The sequence below is a fragment of the Poeciliopsis prolifica genome, unplaced genomic scaffold (genome assembly GCF_027474105.1).
Source record: "Poeciliopsis prolifica strain line A6 unplaced genomic scaffold, Auburn_PproV2 SCAFFOLD075, whole genome shotgun sequence".
In the NCBI taxonomy this organism is placed as follows: Eukaryota; Metazoa; Chordata; class Actinopteri; order Cyprinodontiformes; family Poeciliidae; genus Poeciliopsis; species Poeciliopsis prolifica.
In genome coordinates, this window is record NW_026562450.1 from 1434590 (window position 1) to 1451938 (window position 17349).

Consider the following 17349-nt stretch of genomic DNA (forward strand, 5'->3'; position numbering starts at 1 on the left):
GGCAAACAGCTCAATTATTTTTTTAAACAGATTATACTCTCACAACATAATGATAATTTTAACAAACATGTGAAAAACATATTTTTAAAATAAATCACATAGTGCAGCTTTACGTAGAAATTGTATAAATTCCATATTCCTGTTTTAGTTCAACTTTAATGGCATTTTAAACTACAACACTCATTCGACAGATGGGTTTTTTGTTGTTGTTGTTGTTGTTTGTTTCAGAAACTCCAGCAGCCTGTAGTAGATTACATTATGCATGCTCCGGTACCAGGTGCGCAGAGAGGTGATGCTAGAAGCATTATTTACTGAATTCGTCTTCCTTTTCTTAAAAAAAAAAGGCAATGCAGGTATGCAGTAGAGTGATGAATTCACAGGTATATATTTCTCGCCTGTAGCATATGTTGTGTGTGTTTGTAAAGTTAGTCTTTGGTAAGCTACAACTGCTTCTACAACAATTAGTGGGCCATGTTGTGGACAGGTGGTGCGGACCAAATCCCTCTGTTTTCTGATTTGTAGCACACTCATGTGTATTCATTCAATGCCAAGAAGGCAAAGGATAATCTTAGATAAACAGCTGCCTAACAATTAGGCAATCAACAATGAGGTGATTTTGACAATTTCTGTCTTTTCTGTTGCAGCAGAGTTTCATCCAGAGGAGCAAACCTGAATGTCTAGACACAGAGGAAATTGAAAGGAGACTTTCATTTGAAACCCTGAAGGCTTCAGTAAAGATGTCAAGGTTCACTGAGTTGAAGTTTTGAGAAAGGACTGAAAGGGTATGGCTCTCTGCAAAGGGTTACCTTGCCAACGACTGTATTTCATAAAAATGAAGGATTCAACACAATTTCACTGGACAACTTTGCATCTAAGCCAACCGCTACGTTTCTGAAAGCGTTTGCTTAAAATGCCCAGTGACATAAATAGAGAGAAAGCAAACATAATGTACCAGCACAGTCACTGATTTATAGAACAGGATAATGCACAGTCACAGCTGCAACCAGGTTTCAGCTGTTGAATCTCTTTGGCATTTTACATTTTATGAATCCAGACTTATTTTTGCTCAGCCCTGCTCTAGACTTTGGACATATCTTGTCAGTGACCACATTCCTATATTTTTACTTCTAAGAAATTAGCTCCGTTTAAGAATTTGAAACAAATTCTCTTGATCTTGTTTCAAATTTATAATTATAAATTCATCACTGTATTGCATGCGTGCATTGCATTTTTCTTGAAAGAGAGAAAGATGAATTCGGAAAATAATATCCATCCATTTGCAACTAGACTACTCATAAGGCTACTCCAGGCGATGAGTTCAGCGTACTCCTCTACGGAAACCCGAGCTCAATCCAATAGAGACCCTTTGGGACGGCTGATCTTATTCCGAATACATTACGCCACAAAGAATTAAAGCCGACTTGAAGGCAGAAGGAGAGTCCAACCTGGCACTACCACGCTGCACCTAATAAAGAGGCTAGTGAGTGTGGTCTCCGAGCTAGTATAACAACGGTAGAGCATACGACAGCCGACGCAGCGACTTTCTCTTAGAGACAATAACGGGAGTCTGGGGTAGAGTTAAGCTGCCGCCATGCTGCTTGACTCACGAGATTTACCTTTTCGTTGACGTTGCTGCAGAGCTACTGCGGCTTAATGTTGAATTCTGGACAAAAATAACTGTAGCACCGAGTACGCCTATTACTAAGGCATTTCTAGAAAACATAGTAAGTTGTTGGAGAAAGCCACTAATCCACAGTTAGTGACGATAAATCCATCAAATGAACAATGTATAAATGTGACTTCAAGACCCATGAGGAAGAAGCTCCAACACCTTGAGAGTATTGACCTTTTTCTCTATGAGTTACGTTCTCCTTATGGCCCTGACGAGAAACTCATGATGTAGTGAACACTCTGTGTCCAGCGATGTAATGTGACGATGCACTGCTGACTCTTGACACCTATTAATGAAGTGGGTTTTAGTGTAGGGGGGCGTAGCTTTACAGGACTTGATCTATAGCAGCGGGAGGCGGGTGAAATGCCTGAATGCAGAGTATGAGATGTAAACTGAACCATGAGAGTAAAGAAGACATATCTGTTGTAATGGATGAGCCTAATGCACTGACTAAATGGGGGATTTATAGCTAAAGGGTGGTGAGTTTCAAAGCTAAGGTGGCTGGAAGCTGATTCCTAATATAATTCACTGTCTTGCTCATTGTTGTGTGTTTTCATGTATGGCAGAGATTTACGGGGCAGATTTCTTTTTGACAGCCCTCCCCCCAATCTCCCCCCCATGTTTCTGTAGGTCTGTGGAGAAGTCTGCACAGCATAACAAGGGTTGTTACATCAGTAATTCACGCTGATTTAGAAAGGCTGCTGAGCCTCCGGGTCCTAATGTGGTATATTCGTCATTGCTGGTTATTAGCGGTACCTGTGGTGAAGAATCTCTATCAGGTCAGTTGGTTAAAAGGAAAGAAAAGAGTCCTACTTTTACGTTTAGGTCAGCCTAGAATTTTTCTTTTTTTTTTTTGTCGGTTTGTTTATTGGGAAAATTGATGCAACATAATTGATCCATATTTAGTCTAGTTGCTGGTACAACATGTTTTGTTTGCTGTAAAATTGTCAGTGTGTCATTTCAGGCAGGAACTTTGCAGGTGTGGATGAGTGCAAATAAAGAAAACGGTTTGTTGATAAATGCTGCAGTTTCCAAGCTTCCAAGCTTACAGAGCAGTCATCCCACATGACTCCCACACTTAACTCCTTCAAACTAGCCAGCAGGAATTAGCAAACACATGGACGAGCTGTGCATCTGCTGAACTTGTTTTATGAGCTTCTTCTCAGTAAACGTTGGGAAAAGTGTTGTTAGAGGGTTAATAATGGACTGAAGTAGTAATGACCTCCTGAAGGTTGAGTTTCAGAAAGAGCAGGAGATTTTTTTTTTAAAGAAACAGAATTTTACATCCATTACCTTCATCCTCTTTTTCTCCTATTTGCCTTTTTTCACTCCTTTATTTGTTTATAATTCATTCCTCTTTCCTTTCTCTGTTGCTTCATATTTTCTGTAGGTTTCCTATGTTTTCTAAAAACCCATGGGCATTTTTGCTTTAAAGCTATAGATGAATTAGAAATGTTTCATCTGAGAATTAATGTTGGCACAGATGTAGGTATTTGGTAACTGCAATACCCCAGTTAGACTCACCAATAGATGAGTCTTGGTTCCAATATGATCATTGATATGTGAAGAATATGAACATAATATGTGTATCCTTGTCAATATTAACACTCACACAAAGGGTTCATGGGTTTTCTTCTTCTTCTTCAATATATAGAAATATTATTTCAGAAGATGACCAATAAAGAAAATGGTCATTTTATACGTAGATAACAAAATAAAAAGCGGAGGAATGTAGCTGGTAAGGAGCCAGAGTGTCGGACTCTCTCTCTCTCTCTCTCTCTCTCTCTCTCTCTCTCTCTCTCTCTCTCTCTCTCTCTCTCTCTCCCTCCCTCCCTCCTGCTCTTGTGTCGAGTCCTTCACAGCCGTTTTTCTCTCATCCGACCAAAGCCCTTCTTCTTCTCCGGTGTTTAAACTTTCCCTTTCAGAAAGCGCCCGTTCTAACTTATCCAGAATGACTTTATGAGCGCCAGTTTCTCCTCCCCGAACTTTCGGAAGGATAGTACGCCGTTATTTGGACCGGACAGAGCGACTCCCTCCCCACCATCCCTTTTTTTTTTCTTTTTTTCCTCCTTGCGCTCGCGACCGGGATGACAACCCGCGTCCTGCGGGTCCGTCCTGCTGTTTCTCCGGGACAAAGTAAACCGAGCCACGCGGGTCGTGGGGCTCATGAGACAACAGGAGGAAAACCCGAGTCTCCAATTCGACGAAATGACGTGGAGACAAGATATTTAGGATTCAGCACCAGGACGACACGCTAACGGGTGAGTAAACTCTTAAACTCACGTTATGGCTCGTGGATAAATGACGGCACCGCGCGCGCGCTGTGTTTTTGGCACTGGCTGGAGGTCAAAGCTCTTTTTATAAAAGTGGATGTATGTGGAAATATGTTTTTTTTAAATTATTTTTTACCCCTGCAATAAAGACAAATCTGTACTTGTGTTTGGATCAAACTTTGATCAAAGGTCGACTTAAAAAAAAAAAGAAAGAAAGAAAGCACCGCAGCATCCCTGCAGAGGAGTGTGAACAATGTGGCGACATTCACAGGTGGTTCAAATCGTCTGGTTCTCTCTGTTAAATAGAAAGAAAATCCCCCTGCTGTTTAATGACAGAGTGTTTCCGTCAGGTTCCGGAGGGGTTCGAGTGTTTAATATAGCAGGAAGTAGCTCACCGAAAGAAATGTAAAAAAAAAAAAAAAAAATCAAGTATGTTTTTTTTTCTGCGTGTAAGGAGATGTCTGAATTAACCAACAGAAAGAAAGTGAGCTGCTAATCTGTTGCGTCCCACTCACTCCGGGAGGGTGTGGCACTTTCTCCATCCTGGATACCCGGATATTTGCTGCGCATATATAAAAGCTGTGCGCGCGCGTCTACGCAATAAACGTGCACTAATCCCACTTGTCCCCTGGGAGGATCAGGGTCTCTCCAGAGGCCTGATTGGTGCTTATTTATTTGTCCATTTATTGATATGTTTTTTCCTTTCAAAGGCTTTTCTACCGCATAACCTCCAGGTCAGTGCGCGTGATTCTTCAGAGATGAAGCCGCAAGTGTCTTTTTATCTTCTTATGCAGCATTTGTTGGAGGCGTTTTGCTAATATTTCTGATCCAAGTAGAATTTTTTAGTGGCTGAATTTGTTGTGATTCCGGATATGATGGTATGTGAAAGTGACGTGCAGTGGCGGTCGCTGCATGGACGGGGTCCTGGGGACATTTCAGCCAAATAAAATAAAAATAAAAAACTCAGAAATTTTGAGATTCAGTTCAGAAATTTTCAAGATTTTTTTTTCTAGAAAATCTCTTGAGTTTCAAAAGTAGAACATTTTCACAACGTTATAACATTTCTTAGATTAACCTCAAAATTTGATTTTTTTTTTCTAGAAAATTTTTGACTTTTCAAATTCACAAATTTCCAAGTTTTTTTTCTAGAAAATTTCTGCCCTTTTTTGTTTCCATCTACAATGGCCCTGATTGTGTATCTAATTTATTCAAACAATTGAAGGGAAACAAACTGTTCCAGATTAAGACTTTGGTTTGTAGGTCTAATTTTCTATGCTAACCTTTCCAAATATAAGTGTGGCATAACATACCATTATAGGACATTAACCAGTTATTATCATTACACCTGTGAATGTTGGATATCGTGGGAACAAATGGACATTTTGTCCTCATACATGACGCAATAGAACCAGAGATAACAACTAAAACGACAGATAGCTTTGTTCTTTGTTGTGCTATTTGTTCAGTTCTACTCAATTTCTGACAAGAAAAATGTTACATGAGCACTACTATTTACAATAAGATGGAAACTGATGAGGTGGAAAGCTGAGCGTCAAAATCACTTGAGGTTATGATTGCGCCACATTGTGGCCGGATATAGCAACTACAGTTTTCTCAAAGTGTGTTGGCGTTGCTGTTTAAGCGTGAAACTTTTCCCCAGTCAACATTAAAACATACCAGCAGTTTTCTTGTGCGAGACAGACTACATTTTCAAAGAAGTTTGATGTTCCAGAGACATCCGCTGCATTTCTACTGACTGTATAGTTGCACAATTTGACATTTTGAAAATAAGTTTGCTTAATGGAAACAGAGCTAGTTTAATAAACAGTGCCTCTACTTGTTGTTACGCAGCCATAGACCAGGCGGTGTGCCAATGCTCGTCCCTATTTCTTGCCAAAAGAACAAACTCTCAGCACTCAGATGGCATCAGAATTGCCGAACAAAGCTGAAGTTCCATGGAGGGTTCGGGTTACCCTGCCCTAGACTAAACCACCTGTTCAGAACCTGATGTACTGCTAGCATCTTGTTGCCAGCACACTTTTTGTAATGAAAAAAAAAGAATCAAAATCTCAAAAGTTCATTGCAATATTATGCCTGATTGCGTTAAACAGCATACTACTTTAGAGACTGAAACGGTATTGCTCAAAATTAGTCCAATGACTATTCTTGTTACACTCTTCAATATGTAATTTGATTAATTGATCTTTAGCTAGCGTAGGATCAGTCGTATTTTCTCTCTGTGTACAAAGTTAGACACACCGTTTGCTGACTTGATGTGCAAATGAGCAGAAAAAGAAAACTTGTGAAAAACGCAAGTGGCAGAAATGTTGTTTTAGAGTTCCTGCGTCGCCCCCTGATCAGATGCCATCCTGGGTCGTCACCTCTCTCATCAACTGCCAGAACTGAAAACAACCATGGGAGAGAAACAGTGTTTTAAATAGTCAAATTTACCTTCTGTTGTGTCATGCGTAAAATAGTTTCACTGAAATTCAGATTTGGAGTTTGAAGCGACTCGTTTTCATTTACGGCAGGCAGATTCTTCAGCACACTTTCTGCCCTCAGTCCTCCGATTTGGCTCATCTCTCCTTCCCTATCTCCTCTCAGGGTGTCGGTTTAAATACATTTTCAATTTGGCGAGCTATATAGCCATGACACTGGAAAGAAATATGGGCGAAATCTCGCTGTGGCTTTGCATGCTCGTGCAGTCGGCGCCGTATCTGCACTGCCGCGTTTTCTCAGCTTTGTCTCCATTTGATTCATTCAGGTTGTTATCCTGCTCAGACGGCTGACGGTTTTTCATACCTGTTTGTCTTTCAAGGCTTTTGTCTCGAGTCTCTACTTCCATGTAATCGAGATATAAAAAAAAAATAATAAAAAAATCTGCTTTTCCAGCTTAAATATTCTTTAAAGATTTTCCTGCTCTGTTTATTTAGTTATTTTTATAGTGAAAGGACCAGAATGTTCTGCACATGCACACAGCGTGGAATGCAGGTGGATTTGTGATGGATGTTTGTGTCAGACAAATAAAATAAAGCCCATTATCCAAGAGGCAGGTTGGCCAACCTGCCAAAGAAAGAGAGACTCTCACTAATTATCAGCCGTGACCGCATAAGGATGCCTCTCCTCCTCTACAAGTTCAAAAACATGCAACATCCCTCAGAATTGCCTTCTTAAAATGTCACCTCGTATCTCATTAGATTCTAAGAAAAAAAAAATCCAAGTAAACATTCTGTGCACTTGAAAAAAGAAATAAATAAAATGCCAGGGAGAGAAAAGGGCAATAACCATGGGGATCAGAATGTCTGAAAATAGAAATCAAGGTGGAGCCCAGTAATTCAGGCAATGAAATGGGATGTGATTAGGTGGTGGGTTTGTTGGCTGCCTGGCTGATCGTGCGTGAGAGCGTCACAGAAAGCATCCGCAAACGCCGCACACTGCAGGTTTGCAGGAAGGGGATTGTGAGTAACGGTCTGTAAATGTGCATCCCTCTGTCCGGGCCGCCTGGAGCCAGGATGAAACGAACCCAAGAGGGTCTTCACATCCTTTAGCTTAGCAACAACTCATAAGGATAGGGATGCCTGCCGTGTGTAGGTGCTGCTCCTTACAGCTATTGAGTTGAAAAGGAGGAAGGCGGTTTGCCTGCAGTGGTAAAGGGATGATGAAGGGATGATGAATGAATGGTGACATTCATTTGTACCACTTTCAGTCAAAAACAAAAAAACAAGTGATTAAACTTGCATGTAGTTTTGGACTTTAAAATATGTCTCACATCCTTAAATAGACAATATGATGTGTACAAAACCTAGTAGCAGTTACAATAATAAACAGTTTGTATGGTAAAGATATGACTGATGAGCAGAAAAGACTAACTAAGCTTGACCAGCCCTGATGGGTCATATAGGTTGGCCAGAAACAAAAAATCTAATCAGAGAACTAATCACTGACTTGTATGGACTCGGGATGGGAGATATAAGCTTTGAATTTTATCACCATATTTTGTGATGACAATAAGAAAAAAAATCAATGAAATACTTCTTTTCTAGGTCACTGTGTAGCTGTAACTGCATTTGTAGCACCACAAACACAAATATTGTTCATCAGAAACATTTTCAGTGATGCAGAGAGACAGCTTTGCAACTTTAACAAATCATTGTTGTGCTTTACTGCAGGTTCCTTCTTTCCAAACCCACTAAGTATTTCATTTTATTTTTGGGAAATTTTTTTTCTTTTTTGTTTATCTTAGGTATGTTTGACACGTGTATTTCTAATCACCTGCATCTGGGACCTGGTTAAAGTAGTGCTGACGTAATTAGTAGATCAGAGTTTTGATTTCGAAGACGCAGCTCATGATCTTTAGAGGTTAGTTGATGTGTCACTGAAGAGCAAATAAACAAAACACCCTTTAAAGGGATGTAATCTTGGGGTATGAGTCGAGGGCAAATAATATGGGATGTGTGAATTATAGGAGCGGAGCAGGGCGTGGCGATATGTGCATTTATTGTGTAATGCTTTGCTTGTTACAGTCCGTTGAACTTCTGCTCCTTATTTTCTTTATTTCCTCAACAGGCTAAACTATCTACTCCTGTACTTCCTCTGCAATAAGCATATTAACCCAACTTTATGTCACCTATTCTCTTTTTGTTTTCTTTATATTGTATGTATTGTAGACATACTAACCCAACAACCAAGAAAATAATTTTAGCCACACCCGGGCTGAATTTCAGATTTGATTTTTATGGAGATCGGGCCATAAATCTAAAAATCCAAACTCTAAAATTCACCCATCCATTGTCTATGCTAGTTTATCCTTGCAGGCTCTTAGAATGGCTTCTACAGCTGCTATATATGTATATATAGCTTAAGTAAATGTATTTTTTATGCGTGTAGCAGAAATGGCAATAAAAATGCAACCAAAATAGTGGCTCGAATACAGGCTTTACCATGATTTTTCTCTCTTAACTCATTACTTGTGAGTAAAATGACTCACTGGATGTATTGCATTGTCTTCTGCATGGTTCTAACCATGCTTGCTTCCATGGAAGCATGCGGACATGATTGTTATGCCTGATTTGGCAATGCAGCAGATAGGGATTTCATTTGCCTGAATTGGCACTCTCTTTTTCTCACTCTCTTGGCCATTTCCCACAATATCTAAGTAAAGATCAGTCATGTGAAATGACTGCTGCATGCACCATATGTGTGAATCTTTCTGTGACGTGCAATCACCGAACAATCGCTCTTTGCATGTTTTACCTCCAGCGGTAGGTCGGTGTTAGACGAACATCTTCAATTATAGTTTTTGCACTACTGCATCACTGTTTTTCTCATTTCAAATGGAGGGTAGAGACACACATAATGACTTATTCAGCCTGGTAGCATCTTGGTTGTTTTAATGATGAGTGTGGAACGCAACTCGATGTTGCACGTGTGGGTATTTGTTAGTGTTATTGCTCTAGGATTAGGGGTGGACTTAAAGTTTTATCACGATATTTTGTGGAAATGTTTTGATAATGGTAAAAGTGACAATAAGAACTATTTATGTCTCCATTTTTTGTAACCTTTATTTAACAAACTGTGGAAAAAATCATGACAAATTGAAATTTATTATGTTAAGAATTGTATCGCGATAAATGATAAACAATACGATTAATTCCAATTAATGTTATAAACCACTAAAGCTATCAGTATTATTTTTTAGTATTTTTCTACACTGTTTGTTCAATAAAGGCATACCAATAAATATTCACGGAATTAAGCTGTCCATTGTATATTTAACTTCTCAAGTGAAATCTTTTGGGCATGCTTCTGCAAGAGGCATTAACAATACCATAATACTTTCAGAAGGAAATGTTTTTTACTTAAATCCCATCTGCTCCCTCCATTCATGTCTGACAACATTTTCTGTCCCTTAAATCCATTGCTTCTATTAAGAAAAAAACTCAAGGTAGTGCTTTCAAAGCAGAAAAACAAGGCTTGTCTTAGAATGGGAAATCAATTGAAAATGGGACGACCACTTTGTAAGAGTCGACTTTCAATTAAATTCAAAAATTAAGCTCAGCAGTTGAGAAGTAATGTTTTATGACAGCCAGTCATGTGTGGTGTTGAAATATTGATCAGTGCGCATTAGGTGGAGGTCTCTTTTAGCTTTTCCAGTAATGGATATTGAACAGGTTGTCAAGTCAAACTGGACAAAAAAAACAAAAAACAAAAAACAAAAAACAAAAAAACAAATGAGTGGAGGTAATTTTTATTTTTCAGATCTGTCTCTGGCCACCAAACTTATATTTCCTTGATAACTCACAGTCATAAATCCAGACACCGTTAAATATATTCCAAAAATTAAGGACATATCCATGTAGAGATGAGGAAATGAAATGAAAACAAAGCATAGTGAGTCTTTTCATCCCTTCTTTGACCTCTGCTTCCCTTTGAGAAGATTATGTCTGACAGTCTCCTAATCTGGGGAGTAAAATCACAAGGTCAGACAGAGTGGATATAATCCAGAACAATCTCATTCCCAAAGCTGAAAGTGTAATTGTAGCTGCCCAGTGGTTTTACCAAGCCTACCTTTCAGTTGTTGATTATCCAAAAGGCTTAACGTAGCCGTTACAGAGCTAGCGGCGCTAAGGAACACGGCATCGCTCAAAGCTAATTCTGCACATTAAAAAGGGGGATCAATTGTGACATTTATTTCTAATACCCACTGTCACAAATCTAATTACAAATCTAATTTACTGGTGCATTTCTAATGTTAATGTGTTATTAGCTGGAACCTCTATTGTAAATATCAGGCAGATAACACAAGTCGGTTATTGTTTACTGCATTTACCTGCATTTCTACAAAAAGAAAGAAGCTTCTGGTTCTGCGTGTATCTTGAACTTTTTAATATGTGCCGTGAGTCTATTTTCAGATGTTGAACCTACACTGACCTCATTTCAGTCTTTTGTAAAAGCAAGCTGGTTTTAAATGAAGTTGTTCTACGAGTCAAGGCAGCAGCATAAATCCAAAGTATGATTTAAACTCTTGTGTAGCTTCACAGTCGGAGTTTGAGGCGTTTATCTGCAGTTTCTTTTTGTGGATGTTTGCTCTACATTTGGTTAATTGTTCATCTTTGATTTGTTGGCTTTAGAGGTTAAGCTGGTGTATGAACTGGTTGATAAGAATAAAAAAATGTGTATATATGGCTAATTGCATCTTTACATCACAGACAAAACTTAATTTAATCAATTTGTGTTGTGTTTGAGCCAGAGCAAGGAAAAACTAGAAGGAAAAGCGTCTATAGATGATGGATAGATGGATCTGTTTGATTCTACGTCATATTTATGCTTTTTTTCAAAACATAAAATCCCTCATGTGCTGGTTTGTAGAATTGGGAGAAACACAAAACGAATAAAAATAAAATGAAAAGAATAAAGTCACAAATATATAAAAATAAAGACAATAAGATTGAGAATGAAGTCATAATATGACAATAAAGTCAAAATAATGCAGGAATAAAGTAATAATATTGAGAATGAAGTTGTAAAATTACAAAGTCACATTATGACAAAGTCAAAATCAGATTTTGAGAATAAAGTTGAAATAACACCAGAATTAAGTCATACTTTCTGACTTTACTGTCGCACAAGTTTATTCTCTTAATTCTTTAACTTTATGCTGTTTTTGTTGTTGTTGTTTTTTTTTTTTATTTCTTTGTGTGGCCCCAGTACTACGGTGGATGTCATGGGTCATGGTTGTAGTACATTATTGCCACCATAGCAATAATAATGACACAATGTGAAGAGTTTAAGTGTTAGAACTAGAGGTGTGCCGACCGATCGGCCACCGATTGTAATCGGACGACTTCTGTGAAAAAGTGTACGATCGGTGCAATCCTGCCAACCTGTGTGGCCTTTCGCTACAGTTTTTGTGCCACAATGTTACTCAACAGGTTGTTGCTTGTTAACCAAAAAGTGAGTGAATTGATGCCGCCGATCTTGATTATGATGCATTCACACCAAACGCGTTACGCACGTCGGGGTGCGTAAAATTTGATGCGGGTGCAGTTTTCATTGCGTTGCGAGCATCAGGCGCGTCTGTGTGGATCGTTGGACATGTTGGCACGTCAAACGCTACAAACGGTTCAAAACGCGCCGCGCTCGACGCTTGAAACGCAACAGCGCTCCTCCGCATAGACATTGAATGCAAACCAGACACGCGGCGCTCAAAAAGCGTTTAGTGTGAACGCACCATTAGCAGAATAGGTCAAGTGGCGAAAGCCTTTACCCTGCCTTTCCCTGCCATTCCCCAGAATGCTGTGCGGCTCAGGGGAGAGCGGGCTTTTGCGGATCCACCTTTCAAATTACGCTTTGCTGCTGCAAATGAGAAAAGCATTTTCACTACAGACACTTTTAAATCTGCTCACCAGACTCTCCGTTACTCTCTGGCTTTTGGCAAGTTCTTACTTTTATTTTGATTTTCTTCACGTCCATGTCGTATTTACTTGTTGCTATACCTCCACTTGCATTTTTATTTCAACTGTTCATAATTTTTCATTAAAAATTCAAATGTTTTATTCAATTATTTTTATATCATTTTGTTTTTGTTGAGCCCTTTGGTCAGCACCTGCTGTTTTTAAAAGCGTTTCATGAACATTACCCGCTTGGCTTGACTCCCCGTGTGCGTCAAATTCCGGATTTATTCATAAATTTTAAAGCTATGTTTTTAACCCAAGGACACCTTACTTTACTGTTTTTACTATTTAATGTTTTCATCTTAAAATAACCAAAAGTTCATGTGAAATGGATAACTTGCGGCTTGCATTAAGCATGTCACGTGTGTCTCTTTTTCTCATCTGTTTCTCCTGAAAACATCAAATTTACCTTCCCAGGTGAATCATCTATTCTTTATTTTATTTTGCCACATACCTACTGATGGAGCATAAGTAAAATCCAAAGGCCCTCTGAGACTGGAATTCAAATAAGCTGATGGAGTTTACTCAGTCATTCCAGATAATGAAGTTATTCCCCCATTAGCCAACAGAAGGCGAATACTAATGCAAAGATTTGTTTTCGGCTTTTCTTTGAAGTCAGTGTTGAGTGGGCACTAAGCACTGAAGCTGCTCGCCTGCTCTAAAGCCTTTTGACTTATAAGTGCAGAGCAGTAGCTTCATCAGAAGTGTTTAGGGGGAGGAGACGGAAACGTAACTCGGTCCTTATAACATGGAGACTCTTGGATTTGTAAAAGCATCTCATGATGAAAAAGACAAAGCTAGTGATGCTCTGATCAGGTTTTTTTTTTTTGCTGCCGATTCCGATAACAATCATCCACAAGGCTGAACTCTACTTAAAATAAAAAAAGAATCAATTATTGATATTGATTGATATTAAATGCTTATATTGAAACTCGTTTTGCAGCCATATCGCCCCACCACACTTGTACTCCAATACAAAACAATTACATGAAATAAAAAAAAGTGCTCGAAACATAATAAGTGAGTAAAGCCTGGAATTATATGATGTCTTCTGCAAGATATTTTGTAACAAAATCCCAGATCACACTTTTCCTTTCCTGTATTATGGCGCCATCCTCGCCCTGCGCTGCCTTTGAAATGATATGTAAGTGCGAATTACATCCCACATGGCTCCTTGTAGATTTTCCTTGCTGCGTTCTATGGCCGCCGCTATCTTTCTCCATTCACATGCACCTGTGTGAGAACCGTTATATTATTATTTCCTCTCTGCTTGAGCTCCCCACAGTGGGATTGTCACTTGAAATGTTGGGGGACTTAAAGAGAGACGGTCGGCAGGCGGGTGGAAACATGAGAGTCGGTGGAAACGGTGGAAGATTCCACATTCGTTGAGGTAAAGTTAAGGTCAAGGATGTAAACTCACCATTATGTCCATTTATTGCACGTAGTTTTCTGCAACTTCGGGAAACTGGTTTATGGAATAAATGAAACATATATAAAAGCAGAGGGAACAGCTGGTAAGGCAAGCTGGTCACTGATCAACAAATGATTATTATGATTGGAAACGACAAGTGATTAGAGGGAACAATTGAGGAGTTATTCTCAATCGTTGACACATTCAGGAGTTTGACCATCTGCTGCTTGCTCCTTCAGTTTCACACAAATGATGGAGAATGTTGAAATCCCTTCAGCAACGGTGCTAGATAAGCTGGATAACCAAAGCAAAGCCTGAATGCAAGGTAAAATGCAGTAAAGAGTTCAAATATTCATTATGCATAACAGATTTCTCTTCTTCGTTGAATCATGCATCTTTCTCTGGTACTTTCCAGAACTCCTTTTTGTACCCGAACTCCATTCAAAATTCACGGCTGCCTCAAAGCCCCTTTGGCAGCAATTACAGCCTTTTGTCCTCTTAGAGAACTCTCTCGAGGCTCAGCATGCCTGTGTTTGGGCAATCTTCTCCCGAAGATCCTACTCGCTGTCAGGTTGTGAGATTTGAGGGGAAGAATATGTAAACTGTCATCACCACGCAGGACAGGCTTTATTAGCTGCACCACTCCAGGACTGGAGGAGACCTAACCTCGTCCAAGTAGGGTTTTGATTTGGGGTAACGGTTTGGGTAATTGTATGATCAGGAAAGGAAAGTAGTTCTCCTTACAAAATGACAAAATGATGCCTCAGCTTGTCTGAATGGTCAGTTCCAAGAGTAAACTATGTTCACTGAGGCACTTGAAGCTCCGTTTTACAAACGCTACAACAGTAAACCTTGGATTTAACTTTTCACAAGGAGACCTTTCAGAGACTTCCTTGAAGCTAACAGTTGTTTTTTTTCTGAGAAGTACAGCAAAAATTGAAGGGTCAATATCATATCAAACCAACTCAGTGTTATTGTGTTTTACACAGATTCATTGGATAGGTAAGGCAGCAAAGGCTCAGAACCTGCAATAACACTTGACATTATAAAAGGTCTCAAGATTTTTTATACAGCTTTTTCCAGGCCCGTCTTAACAAATATGTCTGATAGTCAGCACTCAAACTGCAGCCGTCTTGAAGCTTGAGACTTTTGGTGACGCATCTGAATCTCTATTGTTACAGGTTGTAGTAATCGTACAACATGCCACTTCAATTGATTTTACAAACTAGAACTGTATGTAAAAGTTGGTATTTCATTTCTATTTTATTTGATCCACGGGATCTAAATGATAAATAGGGACTCAGATATGTTGCTTTAATATTTGGGTTAATATGCCTGAGGAAGTTGCAGAGAAACCACTCACCCGCCGTCAATGGGCTTCAGGTTCTTTCCCGGCTGGATGTTTGACCACACTCAGTGGAGCTCGTTTAAAATGGTATATTTCCGAGCAACATTTCATAAATTTTTAATAGAGCAGGAAATGGGGGCCATGCCAGAAGCTTAATGTTGGCCTAGTTTATTCATTCCAGAAACGGTTTGGATAGGTTGCCTTTTCCCCAGGTTTGACCCAAACTGTCACCCTCAGATTAAGATTTTCTAGAACAACCCAGGAACCATCAGGGCTCAAGCCCACAGCAAAGTGAAGTCCTCATAGACTGAGAGGCGCCGACTCAGAGGAAAGTCCAACATCAACACCTTCAAACAGACATTTGAATCTGTGCACATGGACAAGACACATTTATTCCGCCTGAACATTGAAGCAATTTCAAACGTAAGTCACGTCTGTAGGCTTTTGGTTTTTGAAAGCAGTGGCTTCAAAACTACATAAACATTTTCTGTCATATCGCAATCAACTGGCAACTGGAAAGAAAAATAAAGCTCGACTTATTTGAATTTAAAGCCCTAAAACAGCCCCTTCTTCTGAAAGGAGCTCAAAACAGACAGAACAGGCTTAAATCTCATAACCTGAGAATGATTTTGTTTGGCCATTACTGTGGTCAAACAAAGTAATGAACATGTTTTGTTTAGATCATAGACTTACCTTAACCCGTTCAAGAAAGAATGATAGTTCATCTTGAGAGAAATAAACCCTGTAGAATCTGGTGCAGATGGTAAATCATGATTTGTAAGAGGAACTGCTTCTCTTCTACCGGTACGTTCTTCTTTTCTTCATGTCGATGCAGTCTTGTTAGTCCTTATTTTACACTGCTCTCGCAAATCTTATGCTTATTTCAGTTCTTCACATTGATAGTTTTGCACACTTGCATCACTTTCTCAAATTCTCGGCTGTTCTTCCACCCATTCAACCTCCTTCCTCCTCTCACTTCTCAATACTACTTTGGACCTTGTATATTTGTTTCCGCTGCTGAATTTTCTTCTTTTTTCTCTCCTTTTCACAAATCTGTCTTTGTTATATGTCTTACAGAATCCTTTGTTGTGTGTCTTTGGTTTTCTGAAGGTGATAACCCACCTATTAGTCCATGGTGCATTGTTTTTCATTCTGTGCTCGTTTCTTTTACCTGAATGGTTTTAATTATCATTCTATCTTTGCACACCAACGCCTCAGGTCCTTTCTGCCGTTGTTTCTTTTTTAAATCCCCTCTTGTTTCCCTGCCTCCCATCCTCTCACATTCTCTCTGTTTTCACTCAACCTCATCCTCCTGCTTTCATTTGGACATCCTTGCATCAGTTTTACTCTTCCTTTTCTTATTTTACATCTCTTGTCTTTTATTTATTTGTTTTTTCGCCTCTCTATCCTCTGTTTATGCCTCCTTTTGCTTTTACCACTGTTTCTGTATTCCATCCATTTTTCCTCTCCCCTCTGAGCCCCTAAGAACTGATCCTTCAGTGTAAGTGTATCGGATACACTTGCCACACACACCGTCTCCTTCCCAAGCTTCTGCAGTCTCTGGGTAGTCTTGCTTTGAAGCTGATGTGCAGAAGGGGATTTGTCTGTTCCACTGCTCTTTGACAGTTTGACACACACGTATACACTTCAGCTGCTATATACGCTGCCAAGCGCAGTTTACCAGCTAAAATATGGTTTAGCCTGTCAGTTTATCAACTTCACACCAACCCGCCGTCTGCTTCGGTATTTCTTACACTTGGTCTCACACAATCACGGGTTCTCGTTAAAGTGCGTCTTAGCTTTACCGTGCGAAGGACGGCGCCGAGTTTCTCCGAGTGGCTCGCGCGCCATACGTAGGCTAACACCTTCCCCCTGCTTGTGGCACCGAACTGTGATTGTGAATCTCCACCAGCTCGGGTGATGCCATTCATCAAAGATAATTAAACTTCGATGATGTCACGTGCACACACGCTGATTCTCGGACAGGCGTATCGACCGGCTCCATCTCGGTATGCTGTACAGTATAATTAGCTTCTGCATCGATTTCCTTGTCTCACTAAAGCGTGCTTGTCTGTAATGAGAACAAAATACTGTGAACTTGGACTTAAGTGCGACGCTTATTAATAAAGGCCGGAATAGAAGTTGTGGGGCGGTGAAGTGCTGACCGGCTGGCTTTGTGTTACTCATGCTGC

General features: G+C 39.7%; 1 protein-coding gene across 1 annotated transcript in view; it reads left to right on the forward strand.

The window, feature by feature from the left end:
- Positions 1 to 3569: 3569 nt before the first annotated feature.
- htr2cl1 (5-hydroxytryptamine (serotonin) receptor 2C, G protein-coupled-like 1) overlaps positions 3570 to 17349 on the forward strand; it is a 137680-nt gene continuing 123900 nt past the window's right edge. The window contains exon 1 of the mRNA XM_055021337.1: positions 3570 to 3933. The gene's annotated coding sequence lies outside the window, so the exon portion shown is untranslated. The remainder of the gene's footprint in view (positions 3934 to 17349) is intronic.